Source organism: Pelodiscus sinensis, chromosome 1 (assembly GCF_049634645.1).
Source record: "Pelodiscus sinensis isolate JC-2024 chromosome 1, ASM4963464v1, whole genome shotgun sequence".
In the NCBI taxonomy this organism is placed as follows: Eukaryota; Metazoa; Chordata; order Testudines; family Trionychidae; genus Pelodiscus; species Pelodiscus sinensis.
The window spans coordinates 319,190,587-319,213,263 of NC_134711.1; the positions used below are offsets into that span (position 1 = coordinate 319,190,587).

The 22,677-nt window shown below is 45.2% G+C and overlaps 1 long non-coding RNA gene across 1 annotated transcript; it reads right to left on the reverse strand.

The window, feature by feature from the left end:
• Nucleotides 1-3,924: 3,924 nt before the first annotated feature.
• Nucleotides 3,925-21,466, reverse strand: LOC112547514 (uncharacterized). The gene is made up of 3 exons (XR_003091277.2): nucleotides 21,290-21,466; nucleotides 8,396-8,607; nucleotides 3,925-7,661 (listed from the first exon to the last, which is right to left on the reverse strand). It is a non-coding gene; the product is annotated as an uncharacterized LOC112547514 (long non-coding RNA).
• Nucleotides 21,467-22,677: the final 1,211 nt, after the last annotated feature.

Sequence of the window (22,677 nt, forward strand, 5' to 3'; positions counted from 1 at the left end):
GGTCAGGTCCCAAGGGTTCCAGACCAGGGAGGTCCAGCCTGTATAGCTGCAAACTGTTTTGTATGTTGTTTGCACAGTTAGGCGAGTCCTAGAGAGGAAAGGCTGGATTGTGGGGTCATTTTCCATTCTCAGCACTGTCACTCAAACAGAATGGCAGGGCCCTATAATTGGCTAATGATTATTTGCAACTAAGAGGACTTTGAAAATTTGCTTTGTTTATACATTCCCTGGAGGGTCTAAATCCTGGTAGAGCTTAGAAAAATCCATCGTTTTCACTAAGGAGCTTTTAACTCTGCCTGGGTAAAAGTGCCGCCGCACAGTATAATAAATAAATGTCATGCCACATGTATACACATTTTCTTACTAGGCGGTTTTCAATTTCTCCTTTCAGGAGGCTTTGCCCTGATGGCTCCCCTCACTGGCTGTATTCAAAGCAGCTTTGCCAGGTCTCCGAAAGCTTTCCAAACAGAAAACGTATTCATGTCCTGGACGTCAGAATGAGCAGCATATCACAGCCCTGTGGCTCAGGCGCCACAGACAGCAGACAACCCTGCTTCCGCCTACAGTCCTGTGTGGGTCGGCCCAGGTGCTTCGCACAGTGATACCCTTCCATGTGAATGTAGTATTGGGAAGAATAGTGGAGAGGGACTCCTGCAGACTGAACGCCTCTCATCATAGAATGTGTATAATGGCAGCATGAGCTATGTGTACTGGGTGCAAAGCAGCACAGGTGCAATTTGGCACTGCAGCTATTTAGACCCACACTTTGTGATACTTTGTGTTACTTGACTGTCTAGTCTCAGAGAGGTTGCTGGGTTTAGTCTGTATCTGTAGAAACAACAAGGAATCCTGAGGCACCTTAAAGACTTGATGAGATCCATGCGTATGAACAAATGGTTTTGACCCATGAAAGCTTATGCCCAAATAAATCTGCTGGTCTATACTGCGGGGGGAAGGTTGGCTTAAGATAGGCAATTCCAGCTATGTAAATAATGGATCTGATGCACCTTAAACTGAACTTCAGTGCTGTTCCCACAGCGGGAGGTTAATGTGAGAAATGCTCCCGTTGATTTCTTTTACCTCTCGTGCCAGTGAAAAGTACTGGCACCAACAGGAGCACCCTCAGCATTCAATTTAGTGGGACTTTACTAGACCCACTAAATCAAATGCCGGAAGATCGACTTCCTCAGCATCAATCTTTCTGTAAGTCTAGAAATGGCCTTTGTCTTTAAGGTGCCACAGGGCTCCTCATTGATTATCTAGGAACCTGGTTTGTGGCCGCTATCAGGCTCTTATTTTTCTAAGTGACTTGACTTGTTTCTGCAAATAAACAGGAGTGAAGAATTATACCTACATGATTTCTGTGTGTGCAAGGAGAGAAACCTGATAAAAGCCATCTCAGAAGACAGCCGTGGAAATCCACATCACTATCCATTGTTATTATTTGTATTACCATAGCACCTAATATCCCCCAATGGACCAAGTACTAAAACAGATGTGTCTCAGCCTGAGCTGGAGAGCCCACCATTAGGGAGACAAAGCCGTTCAGTCTCTGTGGCCCATTATGTCAGGTTTAAACTTCTTGCCCTTATCTTCAGGGCCTTGCAGAACTCCAGAATGACCTAGACTGAGCTCTCCAGACAGCACTGAATTCCAATCACCGGTGACAAGCTGGATTCAAACTAGTGCCATCAGCCCAATAAAGTAGGCTAATGCATGTGGCTGAAAGTGGGCCTGGAGAAGTAAGGCGAAGGCAGGGTCGTAGTACTACCCCAGCAGCTCCAGGAGAAATGTTCCATGCCAGCCCAATGAACCAAGTAGATTATTCATCTGTCATGCATAGGAATCAGCATTAAAGAAATTAGACATGTCAGAGGCACTGTCTCCCAGCTGCACTTCCAAGGACAATGTGTCTATGTAGCTCATAGCCACTGAAGAGAGGAAAGACCTATTTGATCATTGATTTCATCCCCCTACCAGTTCCTGGTTGTTCCCCATTGTACATTTACGAGCTTGGTCTGTCTTTACATTGGTTAAGTGTTGGGGTTTTCTCCACTTCCTGGGGAAGGCTATTCCACAGCCACATGACCCTGCTGGTTAGTCCAAAGTACCCCCATCTGGATTCCAAAGAGCACAAAGCCTGCCCTTGCTTAATGATATTCTTTATATGCGATGAGTAGATTGTTTCCTATCACAGCCAGCCATGGGACAGCTGGAAATACAGGGCTGGGAGCAGGTGAACTAGGCCCCTTACTGCCTTGTGCATTTGGAAGTACAATCTATCGAAGGGAGCGTGGCCAGTCTCCATTCAACAACTGTTCACAAAGCCACCTTCAGCAAGTGCTAGCTGGAACGGGTACTATGTGGCAGCAAGGGTCCCACCAAACAGTGGAGCCATCCTACTGTAGGGCAATAGGCTGGCTTTGCAAAATGGCTCACAGACAGGAATGTTCCATTCCCCCAGAGTTCAGCCCTGCATGGTGTTCAATGGCCCCTATAATCGGTGAGGCTGTCAGGAACTGGGAGCACCCAGTATCTTGAAATAGGAACCCTGCACCTTGCAGGATCAGGTCTAACATCAACAGTTCAAGGCCACAAAGTGCAATCCCTAGGTTCCCCTGCAAAAGGCAATGCTCAAGTTGAGACACAGCCTTCAGGGAAGATGTGGGATCTAGGCCCTGATGCTGGCATTCTAGGGTGCCTTACACATCTAATGCCAGCTGAGATAGCCCTGCATTGCACAAATGCCCCCCAGCTGCTATTACTTGGATGAAACAGAGCTGATCAGAAAGGAGAGCCTGGCACTGTATTTGCTGTGCGTGCTAGGAAAGCATACAGTGAGAAGCAGTTTTGTTTGGATTTGCTTCTTTTTTTAAAATCTTGGCTGCCCTTTCCCTTAGAACAATAAGCTAATTTCCCACTCCCCCCCCCCCCCTTTAAATGATATCACAGCAATATAATGCTCTGGGGTGAGTTTTATCAGGCCATTAATACCCAGCATGGGTGAATAAAGGCAAGAGGCCACACCACAACACACCTTGAGGCATCCATTAATAGGGCCCATAAAACACACCCTGTCGCGTCTTCTGGCTTAATTGTCAAATGGTTTCCAGATTTTTAAGACTTCTAAATGGAACCTTTTAGATGATCCAAGTTCATTAGGTAACATCAAAAGCAACGTTAAACATAGGATGTGGGGGCTGCCGCTTCAAACTCATCCAGGCACAGATCAGCATGGGCTTTGCTAATATTTTCCTTTATATTAAACCCACTCAATTTTTTAAAAAAGGGAAACTGTCTGGTAGACAGAAATTGAACACACAAAAGCTCAGTGTCTCTTTCCTTAGTGGTTGAGCATATTACACTCTAAGGATTTAATTCTGATCTACCTCTACCGATCAGTCCAGGAAATGTGCAAGGAGGTAGAGAGGTATCGTACTGGGGGGAACTTGGTCTTGATTTTCAAAAGTTACCAGGGAGTAACTTTTGGGCGCCCATCCAGAGATACCAGACAAGGGCCTGATTTTCAGAGTGCTGAAAGTCCTCTAGAAATCACGCTTCCTAGAGGTATCTCAGTGTTCAATATCCACAATCACAAATCTCCTTTGAAACACATGGGTCTTAGTTCTGTTTCTTTCTCTTGATTCCCTAGGGCTGGCCCACACTACAGATTGAGAGCAGATTAACTACATTGTTCAGGGCTGTGAATAATTTCACGCCATAGGCAATGTTCAGTTGACCAATGCTCCAGTGTATACAGAAGTTGTGCTGCTGTTGTAGCACTTCTAGGGTACGTCTAAACTACGTGCTGTTTTCGAAAGAGGATATGCAAATTCGGTGGGAATTTGCATATCTTCTTCTGACCTCGCTTTTGAAATCGGATCTTTCAAAAGTGAAAGTAGTCTGGGTGCATTTTTTTCAGGAAAAAAACCCTTTTTCGAAAAAAACACGTAAACCTCATTTTTTAAGGAAGAGCGTCTTTCTTTCTTTCTTTCTTTCTTTCTTTCTTTCTTTCTTTCTTTCTTTCTTTCTTTCTTTCTTTCGAAAAAGGGGGTTTTCTTCCTAAAAAACCCATGTCCAGACTACTTTCACTTTCGAAAGATCCACTTTCAAAAGTGAGATCGGAAGAAAATGGAATTTGTATATCCTCTGTCAAAAATAGAACGTAGTCTAGACATAGCCCTAGTGTAGACACAGCCAAAACCACAAGCCATCCGTGAAGTAAATGTCCCCGTCACTAGGTTGTTCTATGATAGCTCACTTCAAGTTTTATTGCAGCTACATCTGAGGCAGCTGGTACTGACTGCTGTCAGAATCAGGGAGATGGATAAAGTGGTGCATCAGTCTGAGCTGGTATGCCAGTCCTTGAGCCCCCTGTTCTTTGGAGATAAACTAGAACCAGAATAAATTCCATCCACCTAACATTTGTTGTGCATTAGTGCTGAACGCTGCTGCACACATGCCCATGGCAAATAATGGCCATGTGACTTCATGCCTATAAACATAGCCAGCTCCTCAGCTTTGATGAAAGATTGCCCCAGAAAAGCCTAGAACTAAGAACATAAGAATGGCCATACCTGGTCAGACCAAATGTCCATCTAGTCCAGTATCCTGTCTGCTGATAGTAGCCAATGCCAGGTGCCCCAGAGAGGTGAACCGAACAGGTAATGATCAAGTGATCTCTCTTCTGCCATCCATCTCCACCTCCTGACAAACAGAGGTTAGGAATACCATTCCTTACCCATCCTGGCTAATAGCCATTAATGGACTTAACCTCCATGAATTGATCTAGTTCTCTTTTAAACCCTGTTATAGTCCTAGCCTTCACAACCTCCTCAGGCAAGGAGTTCCACACATTGACTGTGCGCTGTGTAAAGAACTTTCTTTTATTTATTTTAAACCTGCTGCGCCTTAATTTCATTTGGTGGTCCCTAGTTCTTATATTATGGGAACAAGTAAATAACTTTTCCTTATTCACTTTCTCCACACCACTCATGATTTTATAGACCTCTATCATATCCCCCCCTCAGTCTCCTCTTTTCCAAGATGAAAAGTCCTAGTCTCTTTAATCTCTCCTCATATGGGACCCGTTCCAAACCCCTAATCATTTTAGTTGCCCTTCTCTGAACCTTTTCTAATGCCAGTATATCTTTTTTGAGATGAAGAGACCACGTCCCATTTCGTGATGGAGAAATACAGGAGCCTTCCTACCTGAAACAGAAGGGGGTTAAATACATACAGGTGGGCTGATGCCAGCAGCTGTTCTTCCTCCCTCTGGCCAACGGTGTTTGCACTGTAGGCTTTGCTGAGATATTCCTCCATAACGGGGAACTTTCACAACAGCCTCTGAATGGAGCCTCTCTCTGTGTCTCACATTGAAACTTAAAAGCCCACACTAAACCCTGGTGGCCCTGTGACGTGGTTCTGCCCTGCCATTCAGCAGACTCCAGTTCAAGCTCCACTCCTGTTTTCTCACTCCAAGGGCTAGCAACTCTGCAATGGAGTGGCCTTCCAGACTTGTCCCTCCCATAGTGGCATGCAGCTCTTCTCAAGCCCCATCCTGCAACTGGAGACATGCAGCAGCCCCCTGCTCTGGCACAGAGGTCAGTGGGTCTCCATAAGTTGCAGGGATCGGCCCTGCAGATGTGCCTGCCCCATATTCCTGACACCCCAACCGGCCAGTTAGGTTGCCTGAGTGGCCAAGGAAACCAGTAGGCTCGTTTTTAAGCCCAGCAGCAGCTTGATAGCTGTTCAGCTCACCTGCCAATGGACTATGTCTCTCTGTGCTCATCTCTACAAGCCCTGTTTCTTCACTGCTTCAGCCAGACCCTGCCCCTGCACCAGGTTTCTAACCTGTTCCAGCCTCCCTCCTACATCAGAACCAGCCCTGCTCCCACTTTCCTTGACTCCTGGAAATCCAGTTCTGATTCCTAACCCCAACTCCACCTCAGTCCTAGGCTTTGGCATTCAGACTCCAACCACTAGGCCTGACTCCTGCTCTGACCACTTAGCCTGATCACTGGTTCCTTGACAAACAGCGTGCAGGGACAGGGCTGTAGAGAGAGGGTGATCTTGTGGTTATGGCAATGGATTGGGATTCAGGAAAGCTGGGTTCATTCCCAGCTCTTACATGAATTCCCTATGCAGCCTTCAGTGAGTCACTTAAACTCTGTGCCTCAGTTTCCCACCAGTATAACAGCAATAAAAATCCTTCCTTCCTCTCTCTTAACTGCTCAGACTATAAGCTCTTTGGGGAAGCGGCTGTCTCGCCCTAGGAGGTTGTTTGACACCTAGCACTCAGCTCGGACTTCCAGGCAAGCACTACAGCAAATGATAACAGAAGAAACAATCTTGCTGGGTAAACCACAATACTTGGGGCAGACTAGGAAAACCACAATGTAAAAGTAACTGAGATTCCCTTGCCCTTCCAAAGAGACTTTGTGTGTATGTGTAAGTAATTATTCCTTTTCTTTCCTTTAAACTGCTACAATCTTATCTTTCCATTTCCTTACCTATGACAGAAGTGGGAACTCCACCCCTGCCCCATATTTGAGAGATGAACAAAACACCAGAGTGATGTAAGGTGATTGCAGCTCAGCTACAGTTGGAAGTCAAGACTAGTGACTCCTAATACACACAAAGGCTAAGGTTTAAATTGAAGAATCAGTGATTTCAAGCTTGAGATTGAATGACTCAGTTGCTTCCTGTCAGCTCAACTGCCGCTTATTTCACAGCTGCAGCACTAGCTCATCAGAAGAAGTGAGACACCCTAGGTAGTTGTCCTGGAGACATGCTCTGTACAAGCTCCAGGTTTCATTTCAAGCAGATGTGTCACTAAACTCTGTAGCTAAAGGGGAAGTGAAGTGGAAGAGCTTGATTCTGATTCTGCTCATCTCATTTTTACACCTCTCCCCCCCTTCCACTGACTTCACTGACATTACTCCAATGCACATCAGTGAAAAACCCCAATCCAATTCCTACTGAAGTCAAATGGAGTCTTTCCCATTAGCTCAAATGAGAGTTGCACAGGGCCTTCAGTAAGATCAGACTCAAGGCCATAGTTTGGTTGTACTCTGAGTTTCATTTTGTTTTTCTACGGCCACTAAATTTTGCTTCAGCATTTTACCTTTACAAGTTCAGAATCGCCATTCTGCAAGCTGCATCTACATAACATAGCTGGCAAAATTATTATTTATGTGTACCCCACTGGTGAGTATGTGTTACAGGGTCCCGTTGGTAGAAGTCCTCAGAGGACACATATTGTTAAAGTCCCCGCTACAGAGCATGGGTTCTTTAGCTTGAACTGTAATAGCTCATGTTTTTGTAATAGCTCATTATTTATTCCCTCGGGAGGCCCCTGGTTCAATCCCGGATGTGTTGGCCAAGATGGCATCTGTCACATCTGCACCAGTCATGGATCAGGGCGCCACTGGCACTGTACAGACACATAACAAGGAGATAATTCCTGACTGAAAGACATCATGAGCCCCAGTGCTGCACCACCAAAGCCAGTGGAGAATATACCAGACTAGCTCCTTTGATAAGCAAAGTCAGTGGAATCATCTTTTTCCTCACCATACAGCAACAGCAACTATTGGGTCCAATCTGTGATTTCTGCCTTGGCCAAATTGGTTCTGTTCTTAGTGCAGCTGGTTGAATTACTGGAAAAAAAAATGCATCCATGAATTATTATTCACTCAAAAAAACTCCACAATATTTACCTCACATTTTCAAATGTTTCAGTAGTTCTAACACATATTTCAACAAATAATAAGCCTCTAGTGGGTCAAGACTTCCCCAAACTGGGAAATAACATGCACTGGGCCGTGGCCCCATCACTTTTGTATAAGAGTGAGCACGGGTGGAGAGAGGGGGCAGAGTCTTGGTGAGAAAAGGTGGAGAGAAGCAAGAGAAGCAGGGCCTCAGGAAAGGGGAGTGGAGAGACAAGGCCATGGGTTAGGTGCCCATGCCACCACCCCCCGCCCACACACACATTTTTAGGGAGTTTCCATGTCCCTGCTTTGAGCTTGTTTTGGTAGCCCTATAACACCCAGAGGTTGGAGGGAAATAATCACTTACAGTAAGGAAAAGAGACTCCATTTGGTGCCTTTGTCAGACTCGTTTTTCAAGGTGTAGACAAGCAGATCTGGCTTGGTGAGCAGACAAATCCCACCCTCAGTACTCACACCACACAAAGGGAGACTGAGAGAACTAATAGTGGTTTGTATGGCACTCGCCTGTCATTGACATGGACATGAAAGAGACCCTGCTGAGCAGTATCGCACATTTTTATGATACCTCAGCTTAAAGAAAATCCAGTTACCATCACAGATTTCTGAGCAAGTGGGGGTGGGGAAATCTATAAAACATGTGTTTTTCGGTAGGGACATCTTACCTCAGACTAATTCATCATTTTCCATCTACCCTGCTGGGCCAGGGCTACAGGTCATCATCTGAGGCCTCCAATCTACCATATTTTCACAAGTGATCAAAGGGCTGGGCCTTCATAAGCTTTCCCGGCTGGAATTACCAACCAGCCAGAACATACGACACTGTCTGCTTGAGAGCTATTGTCTTCCATCCCTTTGCAGTGTGTTCTTATAATTCCTAGGACAGAACAACACAAGGCTGGGAAGATTACAAGTGAAGTGAGTCATTTTTAAAGAAAATGGAGGATGCCAATCTTCTTGGAACACAGACATGAAACATTAGAAAAAGACAGCAAATACCGTAACGTTGCTATATAAATCCATAGTTCGCCCACCCTTTGAAGAATGCATGCAGTTCTGGTTGCCCCATCTTAAAAAAGATAAATTAGAATTGGAATAAGTACCAAGAAGGGCACCAAAAATGATGAGGGGGTATTGAACAGTTTTCATTAAAGGAGACATTAAAGAGACTGGAGCTGGTCATCTTGGAAAAGAGATGAGTATGGGGGGGGGCATGATAGAAATCTATAAAATCATGAATGGTGTTGGAGAAAGTGAACAGGGAAATGTTATTTACCTTTTCACAAAACACTAGCACCAGAGGTCACCTAATGGAATTAATAAGCAGCATGTTTAAAACAAAACAAGTATTTCTTCATTCAATGCACTGTCAACCTGTGGAATTCCTTGCCAGGGGATGCGGTAAAAAACAATTGCATAACCAAATGAATTTGATAAATCTGTGGATGATATGTCCATCAATGGCTCATAGCCAAGATAGTTAGGGATACAGTCCCATGCCTTGGGTCTTCCTAAGCCTCTGACTGCTAGAAGTTGAGACTGGGATGAATCACTTGATAATTGTACTGTTCTGATCATTTTTCTGGAGAACCTGGCTATGCCCACTGTTGGAGGCAGGAAACAGAACTACATGAACCACTGGTCTGACCCAGGATGGCTGTATTAATATTCACAATCCTTATGTAAAGAAACAATTTGGTACCTCACAATCATGCCCCAAAAGCTCGTAGCAACATGACCAGATTATGAGTATAGAAATGGACATATATGATCCTTTGCCTGCAACAGAGTCAACATGGATGGAACCTTCACCTACATGGACTTTTTGTGTGGGCACAAGAATCTGCCCATGATTGTCAGATCACGGTCTAGAAGATCTTAGTGCCCAGTGCAGCTATGACATATTTTACTGAAGGCTCTTGCTGTTACCAGCTACCCCTTTGCAAATGTTCCACTGACCTCAGTTATTTTTAGTCATTACTAAAATTACTCCAATTTATCTAATGTCAGACATGGGAGAAAAAAAGTGATTAGCCATTTAGTTTTTGTTGTTCTCCGAGATGCGTTGCATGTATCCATTCCATTCTTGGTGCGTACTTGCCTCGTGCACAATTATCAGAGAACTTCCCTCTGTGCTCAAGTCCCCTTTGTTGTCTGATAAAGCTGCATGCTGGTATGAGAGTATGAAGCTGACACAGACCTCCTCAGCTCTGTCATACCGGAGAGAGTGATAAAGAGGGGAAGGACAATGGGTCATGGAATGGACATGGGTAACGTATCTCCAAGAACAACAGCTACAGAAAGATAGGTAACAGTTTTCCCTCTCTGGGTGCTTGCACATGTTCATTCCACTGTGACTTATAGGTGGACAAACATGATGGTGCATTCTGAGTCAACCTGACTAGTGATTGAAGGCTGGTACCTGTCTGAACTTGGCACCATCCCTGAATGGATGGGAAATGGCATAATGAGAAGTAAAAGTTCAGATTGACATCTGAGTCACTGCTTTGCAAAGGTCTAAGATTGAATCATAGAATCACAGAGCTGGAAGAGACCTCAGGAGGTCATCAAGTCCAGCCCCCTGCCCAAGGCAGGACCAATCCCAACTAAATCAACCCAGCCAGGGCTTTGTGAAGCCAAGACTTGAAAACCTTTAAGGATGGAGATTCCACCACCTCCCTAGGTAACCCATTCCAATACTTCACCACCCTCCTAGTGAAATAGTTTTTCCTAATATCCAACCATATTTCCCCCACTGCAACTTGAGACCATTGCTCCTTGTTCTGCCATCTGTCACTACCTGGAACAGCATCTCTCCATCCTTTTTGGAACCTCCTTTTAGGAAGTTGAAGGCTGCTATCAAATCCCCCCTCACTCTTCTCTTCTCCAGACTAAACAAACCCAAATCCCTCAGCCTCTCCTAATAAGTAATGTGCTCCAGCCCCCTAATCATTTTGGTTGCCCTCTGCTGGACCCTTTCCAATGCATCTACATCCTTTCTATAGTGGGGACCCCAGAACTGGACACAGTACTCCAGATGTGGCCTCACCAGAACTGAATAAAGGGGAATAATCACTTCTCTATATCTGCTGACAATGCTCCTCCTAATGCAACCTAATATTCCATTCGCCTTCTTGGCTACAAGGGCACGCCGTTGACTCATATCCAGCTTCTCATCGCTTGCCCCATAACCTCAGCCATGCAGAACGCAATGCCATCCACAGCCTCAGAAACGACTCTGACATCATAATCAAAGAGGCTGACAAAGGAGGTGCAGTTGTCATCATGAATAGGTCAGACTATCAAAAGGAGGCTGCCAGACAACTCTCCAATACCACATTCTACGGGCCTCTTTCCTCACATCCCACTGCGGAATACACTAAGAAACTGCACTGTCTGCTCAGGACACTCCCTATACAAGCACAGGAACAAATCTAAACATACACACTCCTAAAGCCCCGACCAGAGTTATTCTATCTACTACCCAAGATCCATAAACCTGGAAATCCTGGATGCCCCATCATCTTGGGCATTGGAACTCTGTTTGCAGGACTTTCTGGATATGTGGCCTCTCTACTCAGACCCTACACCACCAGCACCCCCAGCAATCCTGTCAGCAACCTCAAGGGACAACTGTGTGGAGGATCTAAAAGACTTAGTGTGGTCGAGGTAGAAAGCGTCTCACAATTCTGTGAATGAAGCCTCTCCTCATTGGGAAAGAATGTCAGCAAATAGAGTGCCCGGTTACCACGGAAATCAGAGATTACCTTAAAAAAAGAAATGTGGGGCGAGGATGGAAATAAATGTTGTCCTTGTAGAAAATTGTGCATAGGGCTTTGACACAAGGGCCGTCAACTTCTGCACACTTCTGGCTGAGGCAAATGCCACTAAAAATGAAACCTGTGTAGTCACCTTACTAAAGGGGCCTCTGTTTTATTCTAAAAAGACCCTGTGTGCTACAATCCAGACTACAATTCCCATGAGCCCTTGGAACAAAAGAGGTAGGAGGGACTCTTGTGAGATAGCTGCAGCGGCACAGGAGCCAAGCAAACAGAGCTGTAAACAGGGGAGTTTAAGTGGGCGTTTGTAAGGGGAGTTTGAATATTGGAACTTGTTTGGAGTTTGTTTTTGCTGTGGAAGGGGGTGTTTTGGTTTGTTTTTGTGTTCACTGGACTAATAGGATTTTGGTGAGAAAGCAGATAAAACACAGAGGCATTAGTGGCCATGACCCAAGTAGTAGAGAACACAAGGAAGATGATTGGATGTGGTAGCTGCAGTATGTACATGATTCTGGAGGGGGTACCTGAAAGGAGTTTTGTTTCCATGAAGTGCCGCCTGATCGAGTTGATGGAAGAAAAGATCCGAGGACTGGCGATGCAGGTGGAAACTCTGGTCGAGTTTAGAAGGGGGTTTGAGCAGATGATGGGGCAAAGGCATGACGTGGCTGAAGGGGAAAGCTTAGATATGCAGATGGAAGCAGGATCAAGGGCCTCAGAGGGGGGACTGCTGGGTGAAGAAAATGGACAGTGGAAGCATGTGACACAGAGAACCAGGCAGAGGAAAAGATGGGTCAGTGAAGGAAAAATAGAGCTCAAGAAAGGTATGTGGAGCTGGAGAATGAAGAAGGGGTACAGCAGGTAGATAATGAAAATGGAAGGGTAAGGAAGAAGAGAAGAGTGGCTAGTCCCATAGATAAAGGGGAAGACTTAATGGAGACAACACCAATAATGAGCATTAGGAGGATACAGGATGGGTTAAAGAGGATTACAAGGGAAAATAGGAATGGCAAGGACTTGCAGCCAGAGGAAGCTAGAGATAGACTAGAGAATGTCACTGTCACTAGGAAAAGGCAGGTCTATGTGATTGGGGACTCTTTATTGAGAAGAATAGATAGGCCTGTAACCAGAGCTGATCCAGAGAATAGAAGGGTGTGCTGTCTGCCAGGTGTAAGATACGAGATGTGGAACTAAGGTTGAAGAGGATTATTAAGGGAGCAGGAAGGAATCCATTGATCATCCTTCATGTAGGAACAAATGATACGGCTAGATTCTCGCTGGAACAAATTAAGGGAGACTATGATAGGCTGGGGAAGATGCTCATGTGACAGGATTATGATGATCAATAGATGGCTTAGGCAGTGGTGCTATAAGGAGGGCTTTGGGATGTATGGTCACTGGGAGGCATGTATGGACAGAGGACTGTTCTCTAGGGATGGACTTCACCTAAGTAGGGAGGGAAATAGACTTCTAGGATGGAGGCTGGCTCAATTGATTAAGAGAGCTTTAAACTAGGAATTTGGGGGAGATGGTTGGGAGATGCCCAGGTAATCTCTATGCCAGATTTTAACACTGAGAGGGAGGAAAACGAAGTAAGAAAGGATATAGCTGGGGGTAGGAGAATGAACATGAGGAAAGGTGGGGTGGATACTAGTCTAATAGGTCATATTGGAGGTATAATGTCCGTGCCAAATTGGGTAAAGAATGTGAATGAGGCCAAACAGCAAAAATCAAGATGTTTGTACACCAATGCGAGGAGCCTAGGTAACAAAAAGGAGGAACTAGAGCTATTGGTCCAGGAAGTGAAACCAGATATTATAGGAATAACAGAAACAGGTGGAATACTAGGCATGACTGGAGTACAGGTATTGAAGGGTATGTGCTGTTTAGGAAAGACAGAAATAAGGGTAAAGGTGGTGGAGTCGCACTGTATATCAAAGATGAGGTAGATTGTAAAGAAATAAAAAGTAATGGAATGGAGAAGACAAGAGTGTGTTTGGGCAAAAATCACATTGGGAAAGAAAACTATCAGATCCTCCCCTGGGATAGTGCTTGGGGTGTGTTATAGACCACCAGGATCCAATTTGGATATGGATAGAGACCTCTTTAATGTTTTTAATGAAGTAAATACTCATGGAAACTGCGTAATCATGGGAGATTTTAACTTTCCAGATATAGACTGGAGAACAAGTGCTAGTAATAATAATAGGGCTCAGATTTTCCTAGATGTGATAGCTGATGAATTCCTTCATCAAGTAGTTGCTGAACCAACAAGGGGGGATGCTATTTTAGATTTGGTTTTGGTGAGTAGCGAGGACCTCATAGATGAAATGGTTGTAAGGAGACAACCTTGGCTCGAGTGATCATGAGCTAATTCAGTTCAAATTAAATGGAAGGATAAACAAAAATAAATCTGAGACTAGGGTTTTTTATTTCAAAAGGGCTAACTTTAATAAATTAAGGAAATTAGTTAGGGAAGTTGATTGGACTAAAGAAATTATGGACCTTAAAGTGGAGGAGGCCTGGAATTATTTTAAGTTAAAGTTGCAGAAGCTGTCAGAAGCCTGTATCCCTAGAAAAGGGGAAAAATTTATAGGCAGGTGTGTTAGACCAAGCTGGATGAGCAAGCATCTCAGAGAGGTGATTAAGAAAAAGCAGAAAGCGTATAAGGAGTGGAAAATGGGAGGGATCAGTAAAGAAAGCTACCTTATTGAGGTTAGAGCATGTAGGGACAAAGTGAGAAAGTCCAAAAGTCAGGTAGAGTTGGACCTTGCAAAGGGAATTAAAACCAATAGTAAAAGGTTTTATAGCCATATAAATAGGAAAAAAACAAAAAAAGAAGAAGTAGGATCGCTAATTACTAAGGATGGAGTGGAGGTTAAGGATAATCTAGGAATGGCCCAATATTTGAACAAATACTTTGCTTCAGTCTGTCATGAGGCTAATGAAGAGCTTAGGGATAATGGTAACTTAATAGATGGGACTAAAGATATGGAGGTAGATATTACCATATCCGAGGTAAAAGCCAAACTTGAACAGCTTAATGGGAGTAAATCGGGGGGCCCAGATAATCTTCATCCAAGAATATTAAAGGAACTGGCACATGAACTTGCAAGTCCATTAGCAAAATTTTTTAATAAATCTCTAAACTCAAGGGTTGTACCATTTGACTGGAGAATTGCTAATATAGTTCCGATTTTTAAGAAAGGGAAAAAAAGCAACCGGGTAACTATAGACCTGTTAGTTTGACATCTGTAGTATGTAAGATCCTGGAAAAAATTTTGAAGGAGAAAGTACTTAGAGACATTGAGGCTAATGGCAATTGGGACAAATTACAACATGGTTTTACAAAAGGTAGATCGTGCCAAACCAACCTGATCTCCTTCTTTGAGAAAGTAACAGATTTTTTAGATAAAGGAAATGCAGTGGATCTAATCTACCTCGACTTTAGTAAGGCATTTGATACAGTACCACATGGGGAATTATTAGTTAAATTGGAAATGATAGGGATTAATATGAAAGTTGAGAGGTGGATAAGCAACTGGTTAAAGGGGAGACTACAGCGGGTCATATTGAAAGGTGAACTGTCGGGTTGGAGGAAGGTTACTAGCGGAGTTCCTTAGGGATCAGTTTTGGGGCCAATTTTATTTAATCTTTTTATTGCTGATCTTGACACCAAAAGTGGAAGTGTCCTAATAAAATTTGCGGATGACACAAAGTTGGGAGCTATTGTCAATTCCGAAAAGGATCAGGATATCATACAGGAAGATCTGGATGATCTTGTAAATTGGAGTGATAGCAATAGGATGAAATTTAATAGTGAGAAGTGTAAGGTTATGCATTTAGGGATTAATAACAAGAATTTTAGTTATAAACTGGGGACACATCAGTTGGAAGTAATGGAGGAGGAGAAGGACCTCGGAGTCCTGGTTGATTATAGGATGACTATGAGCCGCCATTGTGATATGGCCGTGAAAAAGGCTAATACGATCTTGGGATGCATTAGGCGAGGTATTTCCAGTAGGGATAAGGAGGTGTTAGTGCCATTATACAAGGCATTGGTGAGACCTCATTTGGAATACTGTGTGCAGTTCTGGTCTCCCATGTTTAAGAAGGATGAATTCAAACTGGAACAGGTACAAAGAAGGGCCACTAGGATGATCCGAGGAATGGAAAACCTGTCTTATGAAAGGAGACTCAAGGAGCTTGGCTTGTTTACCTTAACCAAAAGAAGGCTGAAGGGGGACATGATTGCACTTTTAAAATATATTAGAGGGATAAATACCAGGGAGGGAGAGGAATTATTTAAGCTTAATACCAATGTGGACACAAGAACAAATGGATATAAGCTGGCTAGTAGGAAGTTTAGCCTTGAGATTAGACAAAGGTTTCTAACCATTAGAGGAGTGAGGTTCTGGAACGGCCTTCCAAGGGAAGTAGTGGGGGCAAAAGATCTATCTGGCTTCAAGATTAAACTAGATGGGTTTATGAAGGGGATGGTTTGATGAGATAACATGATCTTGGTAACTAATTGACCATTCATTATCAGTGGGAAATAGGTCAATGGAGGGATGATAGGAATTACTAGAGAACTTTTGGGTGTCTGGCTGATGAGTCTTGCCCACATGCTCAGGGTTCAGCTAATCGCCATATTTGGGGTCGGGAAGGAATTTTCCTCCAGGGTAGATTGGCAGAGGCCCTAGAGGTTTTTCGCCTTCCTCTGTAGCATGGGGTACAGGTCACAGCTAGAGGATTCTCTGCATCTTGGGGTCTTCAAAGTATTTGAAGGCTTCAATATCTGAGATATAGGTGAGAGGATTATTCTGGAAGGGGTGGGTGATATTCTGTGGCCTGCACTGTTCAGGGGGTCAGACTAGATGATCATAATGGTCCCTTCTGACCTTAAAGTCTATGAGAGAGAGGAGGCTCTCTCCATGTGCTTGAAGAAGAGGCCTAGCAGTCTGGGACTCTGCCTTGGAGTTTTGGAACCAAAGGGGGAGCCAGGCTCCTGCCAAGGACATTGACTCAGTGCAGGGGCTGTTGGATGCAGCTACTACATGCCTGTTGGAACTAGGAGTTAGCAGGCTGCTTCCTATAGGCACAGCATGAGGCAGTAAATTTGGGCCTTGCTGGAAGAGTGCTGCCTGGGACAGAGCTGCTGTTTAGCCTGGACCAAATCCTCACTACAGCTGCAACATCAGCGCGCCAACGCAAGCAAGTGTCTGGGACTGAGTCTAAGGGTGTGCACACTCTGGGGTGGAGTAACTGTTGTCTAGCTGTATAAGCTTCAGTTATTGTTATGTGTTTTGTTAATGCTATTCCTGGCTAATCTGTTAATCCCTGTTTAGTTAAGTAAAGATGGTTTATTTTAAAGTATTCTATTAGATGTATATGATTTGTAGTTGTTCTGGAATTAGATCCAGCTTTATGTTGGAATGAGTATATTCCTGGAGGCTCTCAAGGCACCAGTGTGTGTACAAGGCCAGCCAGGTGGAGGCACCGCCACTTTACATTCATTGCCAGCAAGGGATTGCAGCAAGGGGGTGGATAGGGCTTTCCCCAGCTAAACACCATCACCACTGGGGTGCTCAGAATCTCTTTTGGGTTAAAACACCAGGCGCCCAGGCACACCTGTGAGTGTGACCTGCTCCCCAGTAACCCGGGGAGGAAAAAGGGGGTTACACCTGCATAGAGAGCAAATTGAGAGTGAGTCAAATAGGAGTCCCATTAGCTTCTCTAGGATCAGGCTCAGATCACAAGAGGGACAGGATCTTGCATATGTGGGCACCATCTGATTGGGTTTGGAGAAAAGAGGTCTTCTATCCCCTGGAGTGTGAAAAGCCAGATCAGAGGCCACCTTTTGTTGAGAGGCTTTGGTGAGCCCTGTAGGCCTCTGTGTTGTTGAATCACTTGCCTCCTCAAAATGCCACAAGATTCCGAGGTGGTGGCTTCTCCATTACTTGTGGGGGGAGAAGGGGAGCTGCCAGAAATGGGCCTGAGTGTTTGGTACTGTGTATCAGAGAACAGTGATCTTGATCTCTGTGCACTAGAGGTGGCTAGAGAGAAGACTTAGCAACACTCTACAGGGGGAGGGATAGCTCAATGGTTTCGGCATTAGCCTGCTAAACCCAGGGTTGTGAGTTCAATCCTTGCAGAGGTGATTTAGGGTAAAAATTTGTCAGGGATGGTACTTGGTCCTGCTGTGAAGGCAGGGGACTGGACTTGATGACCTTTCAAGGTCCCTTCCAGTTGTAGGAGATAGGCAATCTCCATTAACTTAATTTAGCAGTGTTTCTTAACCGGTGTGCCACAAGCCAGTTGGAGGTGTTCCACAGAGAACAGAATTCAAAATGGTCACCCTTAAAGGAGCAGATGACCTTTTTTCTTTTTTAAATTTGGCTCAATAACTTCCCCCTGACCCTTTTCCTCCGACCCTTTTTTTTTTTTTTTTTTTGGCTCAAACAAAAATCCTTGGTGTTCCTTGTAAAAAAAATTGTTTGGTGTTCCTTGGTCTTAAAAAGTTTAAGAAACACTGCTCCAGAGTATAGAATAGCCATGGATAAAGATCTTGGATCAACTTTGGCTGGGCTATTGCCCTTTAAAAGGAGCGATCTGATGTTGAGATTGCTGATCTGCCCATGATTCTACGTCTCTGAAGGAGGATATGTCTGCTGACCTGGGTGGGACTTTGAATCCAGTGAGGAAGTCTCTGAATTGCCCAGCACTGGAGGAGCAGTGCCAGTCACAGCCCGGGAGGGTGGGACCCAAGAAATCATTGTAGGTTTGCACTTCGATTCCACAGATCTTTGCAGGGTCTGGATAGATAATGGTACTGAGTGTTCCTGGCATGGTGAGGCAGGACCCTCAGGCATCAGTACTGCCTGTGAACCTTCTTGTACTGCCAGAGGTGATGACTCCCTCCCAGCGGCTTTTCATGGGATGCCTTCAACAGACCTGACACCGGCTCCAGTGGTAGCAATTCCTTCTTTTTAGAGGAAGATTTCTCCAGCAAGAGACTCCCCAGCCAGTTTTCTGGGGTCTCTGCCTTTCCTAGATTTAGGCACCAAGACAACCAAGTGCAATACCAAGCATGAGGAAGACCTGAGGCTTTTCTTTGGTACCGGTGAGTGAGACCATTGCACCCAGGCATCTCTGCCTTTCTCTGCACTGAGGCCAATGTCCGACAAGGGCCAACATGCAGCCTCCATGAGTAAACACTTGAGCCTCACCATTCCGCCCCTCCATGAACGTGGCTTACAACCCTAGCAGACATGACATTCACCATGTGGGATTCTCTGAACACCATAAATAGTCTCACTGACCAGCATGGGTTTAGCACAAGTGTAGCAGGACTTAAACCCCAGTGAGCACAGCACTACCCCAGAACTGAGCACAGTACCAAAAAGGAAACCTAGTCCAAAGAACATAAGAACGGCCATACTGGGTCAGACCAAAGGTCCATCTAGCCCAGTATCCTGTCTGCCGACAGTGGCCAATGCCAGGTGCCCATGAGAGAATGAACAGAACAGGCAATCATCAAGTGATCCATCTATTGTCACCCATTCCCTAGCTTCTGGCAAACAGAGGCTAAGGCTAATAGCCATTGATGGACCTATTCTCTATGGGTATGTCTACACTACAGCGTTATTTCAAAATAGCTTATTTCAAAATAGTTATTTCAAAATAGCTTATTTGAGAAATAATGCATCTACACACAAAATGCATTTCAAAATAGCATTTTGCTATTTCAAAATAGCGCGTCCACACTGATAGGACGCTGAATCGTATTTAAGGCTGGCCGGAACTGGTTCTGGCAGGGCATCAGGTCAGGAGTTAGCCTCAGGCAGCAGCCACACAAGGTATCTGAGACCTGTGCTTAAAGGGACCTTCCCCCCCCCCCCCCCCCCCGGACAGCCGGTTTTAAGGTTTCCCTGCTTATTTGCCTACCTCGCTGAGGGACAGCAAAGCATTTTTGTCTCGGCATGCTCTGGTAGCCCTCACTCAGGACACCACAGCACTCTGCACTATGGAGCTGGAGCAGCCCCTGGGCACTTTGGTGCTTCTCCTGGACTTGTCGCTGCGAGCCTGGCAGCACGTTCTGCAGGCAGTAACAGTCTCCCTGGTGTGCCTCACTGGGGGCTTGTGCCTCATTCCTCCTTCACGTCCTTCCACTAACCTCTCCCTAACCCCCCTTCCTGCTGTGCAATAAAAAGACACATGTGTTCATTACAACAAAGCCTCTTTATTGAACAAAACTCGGGTGGGGGGAAATGAAACTGAGGTGAGACTGGGGAAAGAAGGTGGGAGAGGGGAGGAGGGAGAGTGAGAGAGGGGAGGGGAAAACCTGGGAGGAGGGAGCTGGCAGGGAGAGGCAAGAGGAGGAAGGGGGAGGAGAAGCTCAGGGATCAGGGTTGGCGGTCTCGCCAGCCCAACTGTCTCCCAGCACCATGGGTGCAGGGGCCTCGGCGTCTCTGGAGGTGTGGGGAGGAAGAAGCAGGAGGGGGAAAAGGAGTGGGAGGAGGAGCAGTAGCTGAGGAGGCAGCAGGGGCTGGAGCAACAGGAGGCAGCAAGCTCTGCCCCAGGGTCGATGACCACCTTGGGGGCACAGACCATCCTGCCCCCCAGGAGGAGGTCCACGGCATCAAAATAGAGGTAAGGGTCTGCCCCTGGTTGGAAGCTGCCCTCTGTGGCCCTGGCATATGCCTGCTGCAGCTCCTTTATTTTCATGCGAACCTGCTCCTGGGTTCGCATGTGGCCTTTGGTTGCCAGACTGGTAGCTATCCGCCTGTAGACGGTTGCATTCCTCTGTTTAGATGGATGTTGGAGGCATCCCCCCAAACCTGAATTAGGTCCCTTATCTCCACACTGGACCGGGCAGGCGCCTGCCTTTTCCAGCCCCTGGCTGGCTCCTGGGAGCTGGCAGACTGGTCCTGGGGAGTGGTGGAGGGCTGGCTGGCACTGGCTACCTTGCTTCTGCTGGGACCACTGGGTCAGGTGAAGTGACTGCTGGCTCTGGGCTGGCAGGCTTGGATCTGGCACAGGCACTGTGGCCAGAGTTTACCCCCTTAAGAGCTCTGGGGAGAGGGAGAGGGAGAGAAGTTTTCTTGGTTGTGCCCAGAGTGGCCACCTGGGCACCCTGGGAAGGGCTGGTGGCTCCCTATTTTGAAATAAGCGTCTACACAGCACTTATTTCGAAATAGCAATTTCAAAATTGGTGCTTTTCCTCATGGAATGAGGTTTACCAATTTCAAAATAAGCCCTCTGCTATTTAGATTTAATTTCAAAATAGCGGTTTGGTTGTGTAGACACTGGTAAAGTGATTTCGAAATAACTTTGCTGTGTAGACATACCCTATGAGTTTATCTAGTTCTTTTTTGAACCCTGTTAAAGTGGTCTTCACCTCCACCTCTGGTAAGGAGTTCCACAGATTGACTGTGTGCTACATGAGGAAATGCATCCTTTTGTTTGTTTAAAACCTGCTACTTATTAATTATATTTTGCAGCCCCTAGTTTTTGTGTTATGGGAGCAAGTAAATAACTTTTCTTTATTTACTTCCGCCACACCAGTCATGATTTTATAGACTTTTATCATATCCCCCTTAGTCTCCTCTTTCCTAAGCTGAAAAGTCCCAGTTTTATTAATTTTTCCTCATATGGTAGCTGTTCCAAACCCCTAATCATTTTTGTTACCCAAAGACCTAAGACTAAGCTACCAGTATAACTAGCTAAGTAATTTCTAACACCCAGAGGATATTAAGGGAAAGGCCTAAGGGAAGCACTTACATTAAGTATTGTGAGATCATTTCAATAACCATCACAAGCAGTCTGGAGGAATGGAAAGGAGTTGAAGGTGACTCTTCTCTCATCCCAGCATGTAGTGTCATCGGACAGCAGAGGGGGCCCCAATCATCCCAACGGTTACTGCTGAGGGAAAGAAAGTCCTCCGATAACTATGCACGAGGCAAGCACCCACCAACTGTGGAATGGACATGTGCAAGCACTTGAAGAAGTGTGTTACATGTTTCCTCTGCAACGAGGCTCCTTCACTAATTAAAAATGACTATCATTCAACAGCTCCCCTGCCTCTTGCTTTCCAGAGAAAGCCTGGAACTTGTACCCTTTCAAATCCATCAAGCTTTCCACTTTTGGCCTCAGTGAGGGATCTGGTAAATGCAATTCGACAGGTCAGACATCCATAGCTATTGTCAATTGGTATATCCCTCTGCACATTATTCCCACAAAGCTTTTAATACCTTTGTGGGTGCTATGCAATGCAGCCTTGTTGCTTCAAATTACCTTGCCATGCTACTGATGCACAGAAGAGACCCATTTCTCACCTCAGGAGGCTCACCGGAAACTACCCTCACTCCTCATTTCCTGCTGAGTTACAGTTAAAAAAAAAATCTTGAGTCTCCCTCAGCCATCTGTCTCAATGAGCAACCAGAACCTCATACATAAGGAAGCCACATGTGCATGTGAAGACAGAACATGTCATATTGTTTAGATGTGAGAGGCAAGTGACAATGTGGGACAATGCAGCATGAATCACTGCTCTGGCTGGGTGACACCTTACGGATGCCCCATAATTCTCAGCTGTTGCTGGTTACCTGGTGGGTAACTTTTCCCATCCTTCCCTTTTTATACAATCCAACAGTACAGCTTCAGCTCTGCATGTCTGTTTCCCAGAAAATATTCAAATGTCATGATAGTGCTCCAGCAACCATGCTGAAGAAGAAAGTGAGCCACTTTGGTTATATCTAGACTACATCCCTCTTTCGACAGACGGATGTAAATTAGACACATTGAAATTGCAAATGAATCCGGGATTTGAATTTCCCGCACTTCGTTTGCATAATTGGGTCATGGCATTTTCGAAAAACGCTATTTCAAAAGTGAAAGCACGGTCTAGACACAGTTCTTTCGAAAAGAAAAGCTTTTTTCGAAAGATCCTGTAAACTTCATAGATCAGTACCCAGTGGATAAAGTACTTGCCTTTGGAGCCAGCAGTCAAGGGTTCAAGCCCCGCCCTCAACCCCCTGGCCCATGGTTTACAGGATCTTTTGAAAGTTTCACTTTCAAAATAGCATTTTTTGAAAGAACTCCATGATGCAATTATGCAAATAAAGCATGGGAAATTCAAATCCTGGCTTCATTTGCAATTTCGATGTGTC